Source organism: Schistocerca cancellata, chromosome 8 (assembly GCF_023864275.1).
Source record: "Schistocerca cancellata isolate TAMUIC-IGC-003103 chromosome 8, iqSchCanc2.1, whole genome shotgun sequence".
In the NCBI taxonomy this organism is placed as follows: domain Eukaryota; kingdom Metazoa; phylum Arthropoda; class Insecta; order Orthoptera; family Acrididae; genus Schistocerca; species Schistocerca cancellata.
The window spans coordinates 591747278-591767299 of NC_064633.1; positions in this window are offsets into that span (position 1 = coordinate 591747278).

Consider the following 20022-nt stretch of genomic DNA (forward strand, 5'->3'; position numbering starts at 1 on the left):
TATTTTGCTTCCCAAATAGCAAAACTATCTACTACTTTAAGTGTCTCATTTCCTAATCTGACCCCCTCGGCATCATCTAATTTAATTCGATTACGTTCCAACCGCATGTACTGGGTGATAAAACGCCAGATAGTATTGAAACTAGGGACAAATTCAGCAGTAACCGTATTTTATTCGCTGCTAATACTTTAACTGCAAATGGTATAACCATAGGGGGGAGAGAAGCCAAGTGCATGTGAATACACGGAAAATCACTTTGAAAAAATAGCACATAGGCGGCAGTGATATACTCTACCGTGAAAGCGATGTGAAGGACATTGTTAAAGTGACGTTGTGCGTGAAATTCGTCGAAATTTGACATTTTCTGTTTTCTACTCCATAATGTACTGTGGATTTTCCTGAACATTTTGGTATATAATACATTAAAATCAGACAATGGTAATACCTTCAAATAATATTTTGAATATTGCTGTATGACTATCAAATTTCGCAGCTACCTATATACTGTCACAGTTGAGAAGTCGTATCTTGGAAACTACACTGTCTAGAAGGCTGTGAATTGCTTTGTTTTGTGCCTACTGCTACGTCTCTGAAGTTGGCAATACGAATAAACTTAAAAAACAAGCTGGGTAACACAAAACTGTCTGATGGCAAGAGAATAAAATGTGCTGGAAGACTAACGGACAAAGTAATTGATGAATTACAGGAATATTGTGGGAAGGCCAATAGGGATAAGTGTGGCAATTTAGAGAAGATGAAGAGCTATGTGGAGCGCTCTCTTTGATCGATATCAACCGATGAAAAGCCTTGTCATGCTTTGTGTCCACCTTCACCAAACACTTGGTGTGAATTTAAACAAGCTGAATTTTCAGGCATCCTGCATGAAATTAAACATAAACATTCTCTTCCCTTGGCAGTAATGGAGGCAATCAAACCTATTTACAGAGGTTTGGTAAATCCTGAGCTACTAAAGAAGTCTTTACATGGGAAGACTCAGAATGCGAATGAGTCCTTCAATAATGTTGTGTGATGCTGTGTGCCTAAAAATGTATTTGTTGGCCTTATGACTCTAAAGGTAGCAGTGTCTGATGCTGTAATAACTTTCAATAGTGTGAACTTTGAAATACTTAAGGCTCTGGAGACGTTAGGGGTGAGATTTGGACAGAACACAGCTAAAGGACTGCGGGAACAGTATGAGCTTCGTGTACGTGAAGCAGAGTTAGCTGCTCAGAAAATGCCAAAAGAAGAAAGAAAGAAGAGGAGGAGGCAGGCATTGGGCTGTTGTGACACTGAAGAAAACAGAGACTGTGGGCCAGGGCAATAAAAAAAGTTTTAAACCTCATTATCTCTGAACTACATTCTTTGTAATAATGGAACAAGAATAAATAAAATATACTGAGTTGTTTCGATTTTATGTTCACTAATTTACAAAATTCTGCCAAAAAAATTTTTTTTCAAAAAAAAGATACAACTTTGGTAATAATTATAGTTCAGTGTATCTAGAGGGATACATTCAATAATTATCGAGAATTGTAAGTTGGTGTCTTAAAAACTTTCCAAGATAATGTGTCACAAAATTCGATAATTTAACATTGGTGGCATAAATCATACATGTCCCCTTAAACGACTTTTTGCCAGTAGGGTAACATTGCTATTGCCAACACCGGCAGTGGAGAGAAACGTATTGCATTAGAAGAAATATAAGCTTCAGGTGGGCTGTTTTCATGATGGTTGACCGAACTGTGAATCTGTGGATGGACTGTCACTGGTGACACTTACCTTACAATGTTGAACGCCATTACTCATTGTCTCTCTAACGATGAGGATCGTTACATGCAACACAATGGAACGCCACCTGAATATGAAGTCCACGTGAGCATATTTATCGATTTCTCGTCCCCCGGGATGCAGATAGGACAAAGGAGCAGTGCTGTGGATTACCCAGTGTATTATTTGGATACAACCGCACAATAACGTCATATTTCGTGGAACTACGTAGAACACAGAAATTCCCCCCCCCAAAAAAAAAAAAAACAACAACAAAAACACGAACACTGGAGGATATGAGAGAGCTATTTCTTAGGCCTTTGATGCTGTTGCGTTATAAATAATTTCGCTATGATGTTAAGTTTCACATGGCTTGCTATGACTGATGTAGCGGTAGTTATCTCTTTTGAAAATTTATGACGAAAACGTTCACAACAACAAAAGCTGCTGTTCTTATGAAAGAGATATTTTGTTGCAAAAGAACGAATACATTATTTTGTGACGTGCTACATTCTCTTCAGATGTATTGTACTGGAGTTGCACTGATTAGGTCATGGTGATTCTGACGTATGTTGGTAGAAATGCCTTTGTACTTAATGGAGCTACACAAGGCAAGCAGTAACATAGTCTTGTAACATTGAACCAGGTGGCTAATGACTTCAGTTAACACATTGTTAAAACTAAATATAAACAGAACTACTTCAATCATGCTCTGCCGGTAGTAATACATTAAGCCTAGGCATTATCGTTCTCTCCGGAAGCAGAATAGGATCTTCAGTTACCTTGTATTCAGTGAGGGTCAGCTGTGTATTTTATCGTATTTAAACAAACTACAGTTATTACATCTACAAATTTATGTATTTTCAATTACTGTTATTAAAATCATCACTACACTAAAAGTGGAGTGTTATATTTAAACGGAGAGGCAGTGTCACAGGGAAAGTGATGAGCTGTTACAGCCCCGTCTACGCACCCATCCCCCATCTCTCCCTTACAACCGAAAATGGGATTTGCACCTTCTGTCTAGGAAATTCTCGTTTTCTGGTGCGCCATATCCTGTTATGTCAGAAGCATCTCGTCGCCAGCTTCAGTAGATTTTGTTCCAAGATTCAAAGGCTTCTGTGATAAAGGCTGAATGTTGAAAATCCAAATTTATTATTCTACCACAATGCAGTTATAGCGTTACGGAACTTCTTTCACGGATCGCAGTCAAAGACTATGGCAGGTAGGAGTCCCAAACAAACGGAGGTACTCCAAAACGTTTATACAACAACACTTCCTCTGGTTGACCGTCTAAAATTGTGAATACGGTTATCCTACCGCCTAATACGAAACTTCTTGTATTGCTACTTATACCCAATGTCGAGCATCCCGGAGGAATAGGGAAAACCTCTCATCACTATACAGTGTGTTCCAAAACAAATGTCGAATACTTTCAGATATGGTACTACTCCTAGAAACAAGACTAAGAAGGCTAATAAACGTATGTTTCGAAACGCAAACTTTCCGAGATAAACACCTCTTTATAGTAAAGGTAGTGCGACGCTTGGTTGCGGATACTAGCACAGTTTTGCAATGGCGGCCTTCAAATGTGTCGGCATGGTACTCACAGTACTCTACCTACCATTAGGTGGTCTGCAGTCAGTTGTGTGGTTAGAGTCTGTGTTGTAGGTGACGTGCCTTTTTGTACAGTACCGTCATACCCTGGGTACGTACCATGGTGTTTCACATTCTTCCAAATGGGGATTAACTTTTGTCTTTACTTTTATGGCGCTGTTGTAACACCATAGCTCTTCTGCTGCACAGATTTATTTTGCTTTTGTTTTATTTAATGTTATAACATTGAGTATCTGTAAATGTGTTTCATTGAACAGATAACACAAAATTGTATACTCTTTTCTTTGTCAAACCTTTGATGTCGTGATTTGATTCTATGCAAAGTAGTGTATCTGTAATTTAAATTCTTTGTCCCATTTGGAGGGAAAAAAACTTACTATATATAATTGTAATTTCTGTGTGAAATTTTTTTTGTAGAAATGTCAATATGTGCAAGTGTTCAGTCTTATTTAATGTATTTGGTTGCTGTTATGTAAACTGCTGATCCTCACTTATGGCTCTTAGTTATTCTGTATGTAAAAGTTGTTGTGGTTCGCCTCGGGAACGGAACTGTGTAGTGCGCGCAAATTGTGGTTGGCCTATGTAGAAAATGTGGAACTGATAGTCAGTCGGGGACGAGCTACGAGTCCGTGCACTGCCATGTAAAAGATGCATATTGTGCTGGTTCCGAGAGAAGCTTCTCCTGCCGCTTTCCAATGCCTCGGAATAATGGATAAATAGCTGGAAATATTCTGGGATTGGTATCAATCATCGCCACCAAGAAATGACAGAGTCCAGCAATTCTACCTGCAATTCCACCTAACAATATGCGGTTGCCACCACATTGCGCAATCATTACATCGGAATACTACAATGATGTACAGTGAAATATCAGCTTAATGGATGTGTTAGTGTGCTCAAATATAAGGTAATTTATATCTGAATTTATGTACCTACCTTAATTTTTTCCTTATCATTACACCTCTCAGGTTCCTCTCCGTTTGAACTAAAGTGATTACCGAGTGCCCCTACTGAAAGAACATTAAAAACCAGTGTTTCTTTTCTAATTAATGCCTCTTGAACATAGTAAAGAGAAAGTTAAAGTTAATGTGGCAAAAGAGTGAGTTAAAGTCAATGATGCTTGCTGAAAATAATTTTCCTAGTAAAACTGCTTATTAATGTGTTGTTGCCAACTTCAAATTAAAAGTTCTTAAGACTGAGGCTTATAAAGTTTTGCTTAGTAAATGATCACATTACTGCCTGTTGTAAATCGCAGAAAGTGAGTCAGTATCTTACATATATGTTAATTTTGTGTCTCACTATAGTAAAAGTAGAAAGCTGCAGTTGTGAAACGTTATATACTCATGTTTGCTAAGAGTTTGTCTCTCTTGTGTATTGGAAGTACATATTAATAGTAATGTTATAAACACCATTCACTTGGTGTAAGCCCTGAAAGTAATAGTGTGTTTCGGTATCTGTTATAATTTTGCAAATAGTTTGTGCTGCTCTAACTGTTGGTTTCAATCTTACCGTAAACATATGTATGTGTCAGATTTCACTGCACTCGCGTGTGACAAAGTATAGGTTGTGTTTATCCATTATAGTTACTTATACCTACTTTCTTAAGCAAGAATGTTAATCATTCTCTTGCCTAGTTAGGCTGGCGACCGTTTTCTCTATCAGTTAAACAGTGCAGATAGGCAAAATTTTGTTCGTACTGTTCAAATATTTACGTAATTCTGACTTTCATTTCCGATAAGCCACCTCCGTTAGGTACAACACGGTCAACTTAACAAAATTCCTCTCAGGGGGTAACACTGCACTGTTGCTTTATACTATTATTACTCCAACAAAATAATTCTGTTTTGCAAATTGCTTCCAGTTTTGAGGTTATGGTATAGCAGTAGCAGACAGGAGTGTTATACTGTTTGTCCGTACAAATGGCGTAGTACATTTACATTTAGCAATGGGAGCCTCGTACTACTACATGTTCTGCTATGGTTTGGCAAATGGACGTGTCAGCAAGCCCTTGTTCTCTAAGCTGAAAAATACCCACAGCGCAAAGTGCCCTCCGACAAGATGTTCAGCAGGCTTTTCGCGCGTCCGTACCCTTGCAACTCGGAAGACCGACAGTGGAAGGCCTTGCAGAGTCCACGCGCCAGACATGGAGGGGCGTGTTTTACGTTCGGTGGAAGAAACGCCTGGGACCAGTGAACGGCGATTATCAGCAACAGAACGCGTGTCTCACTCTCGTACCTGGGGAAGGGGGGGGGGGGGGTACTTCATGAAAAATTGTTGTACACATATCATCTACAGCGCTTTCAGACCCTAAGGCCACAGGATCATCATGGCAGACGGCGGTTCGGTCAGTGGGTGTGTAACGCCGGAAATGCATATCCTCCTATTTCCATCTATTGTACTATAAATTTGTTTTCCTTATTTTTGTTACCTGAATATATAACATTTCTGTGTCTTCGTATATTGTAATTGTTTTACTATTTGTATGTATATATTTATGCATTTATGTCGATGTATAATTGGTTTGTTTCGTAAATATTATTTGTATTTTACGCTGGGTCTTGCCTAGGGAAAACTGCTATCGAACGATTACATCGATAGGTCGTGTGAAGAATCAAAGTGTGTAGGACCTTTGGTAGTGAATTCTGTCGCGGGGAGCGCGGGCAGAGGGAGAGTCTGGCGGGGAGTAGCGAGTGGAGCAGGTGAGTTGTGTGAAGCTCCCGCGAGTTGCCGCGCTTTCGGGGTTTAGCAGCATGTAATTGCGCTCGACTTGCGATGATAGTTTCTGACATGGTGTCGCGGACGGGAAGCATTAGCTGGCGCACATCAAGAGCCCGTTTCGTCTCGTGACCGTGTCGAGAAGAAGGCGCGCCAACATCCAGCTTCTGCAACAGCGACGGCCGACAATGAGTGACTGTTGCCACCTCCTCGATCGACGGCTTCAAACCTTCAATCAGCCAACAAGGAAGACTGGAAGCATGTAAAGTTTTAGAACTTTATGGCAGACCTCAGCTTTTCAAACTGTTCAAATCACAAAATTACAGCAACGTAGCATGAACCTTTGTTGCTCATTGTCCCAATTGCATTACCAAGCAGGGACCCTTCCTTTTGCGGAATGAACCCGAGTTTCGTTGAAATTCAAACGTCAGCATCAGTCTATTTCACTGCTTTAATTTCAAAGTTCAGTTAAAGTATTCATAGCTGGCTACAATATTTAGATTACACAAGCACGAATTAAGAGTGCGAGTTTTGTTACCGTATTTTAGCTTACCTGTGACTGCAGCTCAGCTTGGTACGTACTAAATTTTACTATTGTTAATTGTTCAGAATCATTTAATTCAAGTTCCAAGTTAAATCTCTTATTTCTAAATTGCGTAGATTCGAGTAGCTTTTGAAATGATTGCTGAGGTAGTCCAAGACTAACCATATTTCACTGAATTTCGATGTGCTTCAGAAAGAAAGCTCACTATTAACTTCAGTCACTAAATTAACTTTCGATTTTCCGGTTTTATTAATTCTTTTGCTAAATTAAGTAAGAGTGTATCGAAATTTATTACTCCTGACAAACTTTCAGTTTTCACACTACACTTGTCAACCTTCAGTTGCCACGCTTCTAATTCTAATTATATGTGTAATAATCTTTCTTTTTCAGTTACTATAGTAATTGTCCTTAGGACTGGTGACCGTAATTTCCCCCAAATCTCAAATATCTAATTACCGCTAGTTGATTGTTAACGTAACGGCCGCACATTTACTTTCTTTATTAACTTTACCCCTTTTTCAAAATTAATTTCCACCAGTTTCATTAGCATTTTTTCTTTCATTTAGATGTAACCCTTTCCTCCATCTTTACCGACAAATTAACCTCGGTGACGATTGCTTTTCCCAAATTTCCATTAGGTACACGCGGTTCCATTTTTCACTGTCATTAAGGTCGATAAGTGAGGGGGAGGTTACAGGTGCTGCAGAAGTGTGGCATAGATCCACTGTTCACACCAAGATTTCATTTACCGATGAAGCTGGGTTCAAATGAGATGGCGTAGCGAACTTCCAGAACCAGCATGTATTGGTGAATGTAAATCGCCAGGCAAATCAGGAAAGAGGACATCAACACCGATGTTCATTGAACTTATGGGCAGGCATACTCGGCGATAGGTTAATCGGGCCTCACGTGCTACCAGAAACGTTCACTGGGGCGCATTATGTGGACAGTCTCAATATTAGATTGCCTACTTTGCTGGAGGCTGTGACATACAAATGTGGTTCATGCGCGATGGCGTAGCAGCACGCATTCGTCGTAATGTGCGCGAACATCTGACGCAGACATTTCAAGATCGCTGTATTGGTTGGAGCTGCCCCACAACTTGGCCTGCTCGTTTCCTATACCTCAATCCCCTAGACTTTTAGTTATGGGGCACTTGAAGGAACTGGTCTGCGCCTCGTCAATCAATGATGTGAGGATACTACAGGGTCGCGTCTTCGATGTGTTCCAGGAGGTGCAACAACAACCGTGTTTACTTCAAAAGGTGCGTCATTCTGCCAGAGGGCAGAGACATGCATTGTCATGAGCGGACGCCACGTTGAACGCCTCCTGTAAACACGTGTTTATCACAGAAAATATACATTTCCGGACCTTTGTTTATTGGACTTCCCAGAAAATATTCGTTTCTGGACCCATGTTTACTGCACTTTTTTTGTTTTGTTTCGATGAGTACTACCACATCTCAAAGTTTTCAACACTTGTTTTGAACATCCGGAATATAAAATTACTACGTTACGTTTTGCATTTGCATAAGAGGGATGTTGATCATCATAGTGAGTCCTATTTTTGAATTCGTATAAATGTACAAAGTACAGTTTGTTATTCTGACACGATAAATAAACACATCGAAATATTCGTAGCGCATTTCGATGTTTCCGGCGTAATGTTCTTATCATGATCACAATAAAACGTGACCTAAGCAGATATATGTGGCTCAGCGGTGATTCTCAGCCTTCTACAATTATCGCTTCTCTGGATGTTGACAAATATAATGCTGCTCATTTACTGGAGCGATTGCTGACGTAAGATGCACAGCTTTAATAATCTGCCAGGAAGTTTCATTCCAGCGAACACTCAGCTGCGGAGTCAAAACTTCATTCTCAATACAAGGCAGGACCGAACAGAATAATATGGGTAACCTTTTATATTTATTACACATTTCAACTATAGAGAACACATTCGATAGTATTTCCATCTCTTCGTATGATAAAATTCCGAGTATTCGTGAGAAAAATACGGAGTTTAATATGTCAAATAGGAGAAACAAAATATATTGTTTTTGTATCAGCGCATGTGTTTCACGTGAATGCCACAAAAAGACGGAAAAGAACAGAATGTTATACCTACAATACGGCTGAAAGCGATTCTGGTCATTGGTAGTTCACAAAAGAAAAAGAATTCTGCATAAAACAGAACTAATATATTATAAAACATCTGTTAATATTGGAAGTGTACAACGTCAGAGTTAAATGTCGCAGAAAGAGAAGAAATATAATGCATCAGGATACGTGTATTCAACAAATTTAAAAAAAATGTCTCTGAAGTCTGAATAATGAATATTGAGCATTTATTAACAAGTGTGTTCGTGAATGACCCTGTTGCCGATAAAATCGGCTATCGTCGATGTAACGTGCAAGCACTTTTTATTCCGTTCACGGGTTTAATACAGCGTTAATTTATTATAAGCCTCAGGTAACAGAAGGAAGGCGCTTTTGTGCGAACAGGAAGTGTGCTCATGTGCGCCTGGCAGTCGGGCAGTTGATACTTTCATCTAGTTTAGGATATTCGATTTCTAAGGAGTTCATTACTCAGCATGCCCTGTCATCAATGAGTTGTACGTTAATATAATTTTTTATTACAGTATAGTCATAGCAACATGTGATACTAGTTTTACATAGTTCGGGGTAAAAACTGATTATTAAATTTGAAATATATACTGAGTAGTAGATGAAATCTAGGATTACCATCTATAAAATTAATCATAGTTCTTAACTGTTTTCTCTTTTCAACAGACCGACTGATTCACGCTCGTGGTCATTTCTTTGAGTTTTTTAAACAAATAACTAGTTTGCTTGTATCAGCAGATTTGTAGAAATACAATAAAAAAAAAATTTCTGAAATGTGAGCATTAACCTATTTCAAGGACACAGAAAACTGTAAGGTTACAGAAATAGCAAGTTATGGATTAGTTCTTCCTCAAAAATCCCCACTCCCAGGACGTCCTAGCATTACGAACTGTCTTGATGACTAACGGTCCCCTCTTTGAGTCATAAATTTCTCTTCTCCCCAGTTATGTTTTTCTGTCCGATCAACCTACCCTATCTTCAGCATTCTTCTGTAGTACCACATTTCTAAATCTTCCACTGTCCTATTGTCTCTAACGTTATTCAGTAACGTTTCGCTTAGGTAAAAGCCTACATCTCAACAAAAACTTTCAGTTAAGACTCCCTAACACCTAAATTTACATTTTTTTCTTTCCAGAAGTACTTTTCTTACTATTATCGGACTGCGTTTTGCATCACCTCTACTTCAGCCGTAGTCAGTTACTTTTCAGCCAAATAGTTAGTCTGATCTAGTACTTTTAGCTTCTCATTGCCTCACCTCCCCTCGTCCATGTTGGATTGTGGTTAGGAAACTGTGACTGTTTATGACAATAACATATAAATGAAAGTAATTTTATGTGTCATTCAGTTTTTATTTACTCCCAGGCTGCGTACCGTGGACTCACACCAACATCTTCTGGTGGATCAGTGGATTACATTAAATTTTTGTATGTTGTATGTAGCCGGATGTTTATTTTGGTGTCCACGTCGCTACAGATATGGTATAATAACGGAACATAGCATCATAATTGCAAACTTGGAACAACAATAAACCTAATTATAGTACGTTCCACCTGCAAGAGCATTGAGGCTCGTCTTAAATATTCATTTTCACCTATACATGCGACACAAACAAGAATCAATAAAATGAATAACCCAGATACTGTACAGATGTAAAGATACAGAGACTTGTATGTCAAAGAGCGTTCGTTACGGGCTTATACTATGAATCTAGGGTGTAGACAACGAATATATCATTGTTTGATTCTTTACAGCCCCTTTCCGTAAGAATATTATTACTTCAAAAAACAAAAACATGAAACACAAAAACTTATAAACTTAGTTGCATCTTGTTTATATGTTAATATTGCGATCTCGTGTTCGCGGAATTGTTTTATGTATAAGGTATTAGATAAAGTTACAGTGCATCCTCTAGTACGTTTGAGAGGCTCCAAAAGAAGCATACTGGCAGTGTCTCAGTTTTGTCACTGAATGTCTACGTTTCCTAATGTGAATATGAATTCAAGTTTTTTTTTAAAGATTCAATGTGTGGCATTTGTTTAGACTGCGAAGAAGTATTAGGTCATCATCTATGTTGTAAAAATCATGTCCTCTGTCCTTATTGTGTGTAGCTGTGGCAACATTATTGGGAGGAAGGGGTCACACGTAAATGCATTTACAGTTCAGAAGTTTCGTCCGGTCTAATCACTGACTACACTAGGATTTCGTTGCACTTTATCTTGTTTGTCTTTGTTTCATTAACTATGCATCTTTTCCGTTTGCAGCTTACACATTCGGCACATTTCTACTTCGGCTTCAGCTTGAATTGGATAATTTGTTTTTGTTGGTCTTTATATTGTGTGGCATCCTATTGCATATTTACAGCTGGTGGGGAAAGCAGCTCATACATTACATGGTCTCAGTGTAACGCCGGATAAGCATATCCTCCTATTTCCATCTATTGTAGTATAATTTTTTCCTTGTTTTGTTACCTCAAGATATGACATTTCTGTCTCTTTAAATATTGTAATTGTTTTACTGTTTGTGTATAGATATTTATGCATTTATGTCGATGTATAATTGGTTGTTTTGTAAATATTATTTATATTTTTACGCTGGGTCTTGCCTAGGGAAAACTATGCTATCGAACGAATACGTCGATAGGTCTTGTGGAGAACCAGAGTGTTTACGGATCTTTGGTAGTGTTAAATCTGTCGCGTGGAGCGTGGGCAGAGGGAGTCTGGCTGGAGTAGCGAGTGGAGCAGGTGTGTTGTGTGACGCTCCCGCGAGTTGCCGCGCTTTCGGGGTTTGGCAGCATGTAATTGCGCTCGACTTGCGATGATAGTTTCTGACATGGTGTCGCGGACGGGAAGCATTAGCTGGCGCACATCAAGAGCCCGTTTCTTCTGGTGACCGTGTCGAGAAGAAGGCGCGCCTACATCCAGCTTCTGCAACAGCGACGGCCGACAATGAGTGACTGTCGCCACCTCCTCGATCGACGGCTTCAAACCTTCAATCAACCAACAAGGAAGACTGGAAGCACGTAAAGTTTTAGAACTGTATGGCAGACCTCAGCTTTTAAACTTTTAAAATTGTTGCATCACAAAATTACAGCAACTTAGCATGAACCTTTGTTGCTCATTGTCCCAATTGCATTGCCAAGCAGGGTCCCTTCCTTTTCCCGGAATAAACCCGAGTGTCGTTCAAATTCAGACGCCAGCATTAAAGTTCAACCATTCCATTTCACTACTTTAATTTCAAAGTTCAGTTAAAGTATTCATAGCTGGCTACAATACTTAGATTACCCAAGCACAAATTAAGAGTGCGAGTTTTGTTACCATATTTTAGCTTACCTGTGATTGCAGCACAGCTTGGTACGTATTAAATTGTACTGTTGTTAATTGTTCAGACTCATTTAATTCAAGTTCAAAGTTAAATCTCTTGTTTCTAAATTGCGTACATTCAAGTAGCTTTTGAAATTATTGTTGAGGTAGTCCAAGACTAAACGTATTTTACTGTATTTCGATGTGCTTCAGAAAGAAAGCTCACTATTAACTTCAGTCACTAAATTAACTTTCGATTTTCCGGTTTTATTAATTCTTTTGCTAAATTAAGTCAGAGTGTAGCGAAATTTATTACTTCTGACAAACTTTCAGTTTTCACACTACACTTGTCAACCTTCAGTTGCCACGCTTCTGCTGCTAATTATATGTGTAATAATCTTTCTTTTTCAGTTACTATAGTGATTGTCCTTAGGACTGGCGACCGTAATTTCCCCCAAATTTCAAATATCTAATTACCGCTAGTTGATTGTTGACGTAACGGCCGCACATTTACTTTCTTTATTAACTTTACCGCTTTTCAAAATTAATTTCCACCAGTTTCATTTCAATTTTTTCTTTCATTTAGATGTAACCCTTTCCTCCCTCTTTACCGGCAGTTTAACTTCGGTGACGATTGCTTTTCCGAATTTCCATTAGGTACACGCGGTTTAATTTTTCGCTGTCATTAAGGTCGATAAGTGAGGGGGAGGTTACATCAGTACATCACCAATATACACTGAAGAGCAAAAGAAACTGGTACACCGGCCCTATATCATGAAGGGTGTCGTATTGTCCGGCTGTAATTATCCAAGTGCGTCGGAATGCACAACGGACATGAAGTGATGCAGATGATCCGATAGGATGCTTACTTACGTGTCACCTGTCAGAGTTATCTGTAGCCGTATCAGGAGTCACATATCATTCCAGCTACATACGCTCCACACCATTACAGAGCCTTCACCAGCTTGAACAGTACCCTAGTGACATGCAGGGTTCATGGATTCAGGAGGCTGTCTCCATACCCGTACACGTCCATCCACTCGACACAATTTGAAATGAGACTCGACCGAACAGGCAATATGTATCCAGTCATCAACAGTCCTATGTCGGTGTTGGGCCCAGGCGGTGCATAAAGCATTGTGTCGTACAGTCATCAAACACACGAGTGAGCCTTTGGCTCCGAAAGCCCATGTCGATTATGTTAAGTTGGATGGTTCGCACGCTTACACTCATTGATGGCCCATCCTTGAAATCTGCAGCAATTTGCGGAAGGGTTGCACTCTTGTCACGTTGAACGATTCTCTTCATTCGGCGTTGGTCCTGTTCTTGCAGGATCTATTTTAGCCGCAGCGATGTCAGAGATTTGATGTTTTACCGGATTCCTGATATCCATGGTACACTCGTGAAATGATAGTAGGAGAAAATCCCCACATTGTCGCTACATCAGAAATGGTGTGTCCCGTCGCTCGTGCGCTGGCAATAACAGCATGTTCAGCCTCACTTGGATCTTGATAACCTACCATTGTAGCAGCAGTAAGCGATCTAACAACTGCGCCAGACACTTGTTCTCGTATATAGGCGTTGCCGAGCGCAGCGCCGTATTCTGCCTGTTTACATACCTCAGTACTTGAATACGCATGCCTATACAAGTTCCTTTGGCCCTTCAGTGTAGTATACAAAAGTTTTACCAAAGTTGACACTGATTTTATAACATTAATGTTGTGATACTATTTACTGAGAGAGACTGGAATACCTATCGAAGGACAGATTGGATCCCAACGTGTCTACGACAGCAATAAATTTTAAATTCACCTTCTTAGAAAAACCCTGAATTATTCACGAAAGTGATTTACATACCTCAGTATTTGAATACGCATGCCTATACAAGTTCCTTTGGCCCTTCAGTGTAGTATACAAAAATTTTACCAAAGTTGACACTGATTTTATAACATTAATGTTGTGATACTATTTACTGAGAAAGACTGGAATACCTATCGAAGGACAAATTGGATCCCAACGCCGGCCGCGGTGGTCTAGCGGTTCTAGGCGCTCAGTCCGGAACCGCGGGACAGCTACGGTCGCAGGTTCGAGTCCTGCCTCGGGCATGGATGTGTGTGATGACCTTAGGTTAGTTAGGTTTAAGTAGTTCTAAGTTCTAGAAGACTGATGACCACAGATGTTAAGTCCCATAGTGCTCAGAGCCATTTGAACCATTTTTTTGGATCCCAACGTGTCTACAAGAACAATAAATTGTAAATTCACCTTCTTAGAAAAACCCTGACTTATCCACGAAAGTGAAAAATGTTCGGTTCTTCTATATTTTGACTTCTAACTATAAGATGCAGACAGAAACTGATTAGTTTTGGTAATCAGCCTTATGAAAACACAATTAGTTTATTTTTATGTTTACCCAGACATGGTTCAAATGGCTCTGAGCGCTATGGGACTTAACGTCTGACGTCATCAACCACTAGAACTTAGAACTACTTAAAAATAACTAACCTGATGACATCACACCCATCCATGCCCGAGGCAGGATTCGAACCTGCGAGCGTAGCGGTTGCGCGAATCCAGACTGAAGCGCCTATAACCTCTCGGCCACAACTGACGGCTTACTCAGACATGTTTCGACCCCAATGTGTCATCTTCTGTGTGTAAAATTTTTATTTCTATAAAGTACAATATCATATTTGTAATAATTTAACTTCTGTAGGCCTAAGAAATACAATATTTTGCAATTTGATTCGTTTGGTTTAACACTCACCTAAAAATTGCATCGATAACTGAACTCTGGTCATAATACAATCGTGTCGAAAGATGTATGGGTAAATGTAAAATAAACTAGTTGTGTTTTCATGAAGCTGATTATCAAAACAACACAGTTCTTCAATTAGTAACACGGAAGAACGAAAAGAGGAGCTTCAAACCTTAGTAAAATGAGACACAGACAAAGTAAGCTCTAGGAGCCATGTGATTGCCAGAAATTGCTGTGTGACATCCATTAGTGTCACATCACCGTCCGATCACATTGCCAGAGAGACATGTCGGTTACAAACAGTGCTTAAGGCGCGCTAACCACACCCTAATCTATAACCCTATCGACAACAGAGTTTCCCTTGAATATGGAAGTACTAAGCAAAGATTACTGACCTGTCACACTATTAAAACATTCTGAATTACTTTCAGTCGCTCCCTCACGCCACTGGAGTCCACCCTGAACCCAGCAAGGGACGTCTACAATGCAGTACCTTACCCAATTCATTAGAAGAGTTATGTATAGAATGATTCTCGAAAAAAAATGCTTACAACTTGTCACGTTAAATCATGGCACTCCTGTGCTGCTTTTTACTCCATTCCAGTGTGCCGCATTTGTACACTTTGAGAATTCGGACTCAAAGTCGAATATATCTATTGTAACAGCTGGCTTCGTTTATTTCCCTATATTTCACGTCTTTCGTTTCTTTATTCTCCATCTTACTTTCCGTTTTATTTCAATGATGCCATATAGAGGATGAATCACGTAAAATGTAACACAACTGTCTTTTTTTGAATGAAAGACGTTTCTGGAATATGACACTATGCATTGTGGACATATTTGTTTTACAGTTAATACCGCTAACATTCGTATCAACAGAGTTATTGAAGCAACTATGTTTCTCTTAGTGAAATGGAAGCCCAAAGGCTACCACATAAATGATATTTCCTGTTGGTCTAACTTTCTGCGGTACTGAGACAGGATGAGCTATAATTTTTTGTAAATGCATAAAAGCGACTGTCTTTGTCATACGAGGAGGGTGAAATATTTGTATGTATTATCTTTGATACAGCCAACATTTAAAAACACAGCTTTGCACTACGTCTCTTTACAGTCATTGATCTTTTCTGAGCATCTTTAATGCTATAAAATAAAACCGTTGTTTGATGGGCAGGTTGGCAAAATACTTGCTTGCCGCTTGGGCGCCATTGGTTGGTTGTTTGGTTTATTTGGGGGAGGAGACCAAACAGTGACGTCATTGGTTCCATGGGGTTATGGAAGGATGGGGAAGGAGTTCTCCCGTGGCCTTTCAAAGGAATGGATATGCAAATTCTTCAGTAAAGGTGCATGTTCTACGAGCATTTCAGTTAAGAGTAAAATACGTCAAAATAAGAAAAATTTAATTTGTAAGGATATTTAATTTTTTACTGAAGTATATAATCACCATTTGACTGTTTGAAATGCTTTATTACACGATCTTGATTTCATCCTCAGTTCAATTTCAAGTGTTATAACTGGTATAAATGAATACACAATAAACGTACAAATAGCAGGAAAGAAGTTCAGAAAGATAATTAATTTATAGATAACATGATTTGTTTTCTCAACTACATGTAAAATTTAACTGACATATTTTCATTTATATAAACCTGACATTCCTTAAGTAAAAGTGAGAACATTTTTATGATGTTTTACTTGGCTGGCGACTTGCATGGGGCTGTGAAATACTATAGATGAGCAGATCACAGGTTTACACTTCGTTTCACTGCGTGTAATCAGCAACCAAAAGAAACATAAGAGAAACGATCGACAAAGGTTGTCACAGACACATGAGAGTCTGCACCACAGATTACCCACCTTTATCACTACTTGGCACTTTCTTCCCAAGTCCTGTACCTAATACATTAAAACGGAAAAATTTCTATACGTCATTCTTGCATTCACAACGCCAGATTTGCACTTGGTGGCCATAATTGGAAATAATTTCTTTTTACACCATAACATGGACTGCATATCTATCAAGTTTCGTGGCTATATGATACTTTACAGAACCAACTGGACCTCTGTAATTAGCTGCACTTTAATTATATCTACCCATGCATAAATAATTACAAAAATTTGATTTCCATGCCATTTGCTAGTCAGTTTAAGAAATTTTCTCTCACACGATATCTAGGAAGAGTTGCAATATAGTAAAGAAGTTTGTACATACAAAATAAATGAGTATTGAAGATGAATATGCATTGAAGGAGTACATTTTTCATCTTTCTTCACCTACGCATGTTTCAGTGACGTCTCGACATCAACAACGGATTCCCTGTTTAAACAGTGAGGCAGACTGTATTTGTGAGTTCAGCTTGATACGTTGCTAAAAGCTATAAAAACACAAAGCTGCAAATGACACAACGTACCGGAATTCCAGTCATATTCCATACGACAACAGCGGTACGCGCTGTTGACAAAAATGAAGGGTACACCAACATGACAGTGAAGAATCACTGAACACATAGGCGAGGAAAGAAGAAGCTCGTGTTTAATCTAAGCAGAATTTTTTTTCAAAATGTATTTATTTGTCGACGCAAACACGCACATCCGGAAGTCAATTTTTGCTCTAAGACGAGTATATTGTTCAGACTTTCTCTAAAAGACTTTGCTTCACATATCGTTTAAAACGAGAATATATGTTAACCATGCAAAAAACAGCTTATCATTTCCGGACTGTTATTTACCAAATACTGCGTTGTGTTTTCTTGAACTCTTCACAAAGTGAAATAGATAAACATATTTCACCTCATTCTGTACATTACGGTAATGTAGTATAAAGCGGTGAGGGAGACCATTATACGAAACATTAAGCTGTGTAGGTCTACTTGTAAAAAGCAAAATGTCCGATCAGACATAAGGAAAATGTATAGAAAGTGTAGTCGATAGGAGACGATCAGATGGACGGAGCGTTTAAAATAAGAAAGCCTGACGCACTGTGTTATGCGGATGTTGTTTTTGTTATGGTCTTCAGTCCTGAGACTGGTTTGATGCAGCTCTCCATGCTACTCTATTCTCTGCAAGCTTCTTCATCTCCCAGTACTTACTGCAACCGACATCCTACTGAATCTGCTTAGTGTATTCGTCTCTTGGTCTCCCTCTACGATTTTTACCCTCCACGCTGCCCTACAATGCTAAATTTGTGGTCCCTTGATGCCTCAGAACATGTCCTATTAACCGGTCCCTTCTTCTTGTCAAGTTGTGCAAAAACCACCTCTTCTCCCCAGTTCTATTCAATACCTTCTCCTTAGTTATGTTATCTACCCATCTAATCTTCAGCATTCTTCTGTAGCGTCACATTTCGAAAGCTTCTATTCTCTTCTTGTCCAAACTAGTTGTCATCCATGTTTCACTTCCATACATGGCTACACTCCATACAAATACTTTCAGAAATGACTTCCTGACACTTAAATCTATACTCGACGTGAAAAAATTTCTCTTCTTCAGAGACGCTTTCCTTGCCATTGCCAGTCTACATTTTAGATCTCCTCTACTTCGACCATCATTAGTTATTTTGCTCCCCAAATAGCAAAACTCCTTTACAACTTTAAGTGTCTCATTTCCTAATCTAATTCCCTCAGCATCACCCGACTTAATTCGTATACATTCCATTATCCTCGTTTTGCTTTTGTTGATGTACAGCTTATATCCTCTTTTCAAGACACTGTCCATTCGGTTCAACTGCTCTTCCAAGTCCTTTGCTGTCTCTGACAGAATTACAATGTCATCGGCGAACCTCAAAGTTTTTATTTCTTCTCCCTGGATTTTAATACCTACTCTGAATTTTTCTTATGTTTCCTTTACTGCTTGTTCAATATGCAGATTGAATAACAACGGGTAGAGGCTAAAACCCTGTCTCACTCCCTTCCCAACCACTGCTTCCCTTTCATGCCCCTCGACTCTTATAACTACCATCTGGTTTCTGTACAAATTGTAAATAGCCTTTCGCTCCCTGTATTTTACCCCTGCCACCTTTAGAATCTGAAATTCCAGTCAACATTGTCAAAAGCTTTCTACAAATGCTAGAAACTTAAGTTTAACTTTCTTTAATCTTTCTTCTAAGATAAGTCGTAAGGTCAGTATTGCCTCAGGTGTTCCAACATTTCTACGGAATCCAAACTGATCCCCCCGAGATCGACTTCTACCAGTTCTTCAAATCGTCTGTAAAGAATTCGCGTAATTTTTTGCAGCCAGGGCTTATTAAACTGATCTTTCCGTAATTTTCACATCTGGCAACACTTGCTTACATTGGGATTGGAATTATTATATTCTTCTTGTAGTCTGGGTGTATTTCGCAGGACTCATTCATCTTGCTCACCAGAAGGTGGAGTTTTGTCAGGACTGGCTCTCCCATCGCCGTCAGTAGTTCTAATGGAATGTTGTCTACTCCCGGGGCCTTGTTTCGACTCAGGTTTGTCAGGGCTCTGTCAAACTCTTCACGCAGTATCATATCTCCCATTTCATCTTCATCTACATCCTCTTCCATTTCATATAATATTGTCCTCAAGTACATCGCCCTCGTATAGACCCACTATATACTCCTTCCACCTCTCTGCTTTCCCTTCTTTGCTTACAACTGGGTTTCCATCTAAGCTCTTGATATTCATACAAGTGGCTCTCTTTTCTCCAAAGGTCTCTTTAATTTTCCTGTAGCCGGTATCTATCTTACACCTAGTGAGATAAGCCTCTACAGCCTTACATTTGTCCTCTAGCCATCCCTGCTTAGCCATTTTTCACTTCCTGTCGCTCTCATTTTTGAGATATTTGTATTCCTTTTTGTCTGCTTCATTTACTGCATTTTTATATTTTCTCCTTTCATCAATTAAATTCAGTATTTCTTCTGTTACCCAAGGATTTCTACTGGCCCTCGTCTGTTTTACCTACTTGATCCTGTGCTGCCTTCACTACTTCATCCCTCAGAGCTACTCATTCTCCATCTACTGTATTTCTTTCCCCCATTCCTGCCAATTGTTCCCTTATGCTCTCCCTGAAACTCTGTACAACCTCTCGTTTAGTCAGTTTATCAAGGTCCCATCTCCTTAAATTCCCAACTTTTGGCAGTTTCTTCTGTTTTAATCTACAGTTCATAAACAATAGATTGGGGTCACGGTCCACATCTGCCCCTGGAAATGTCTTACAATTTAAAACCTGGTTCCT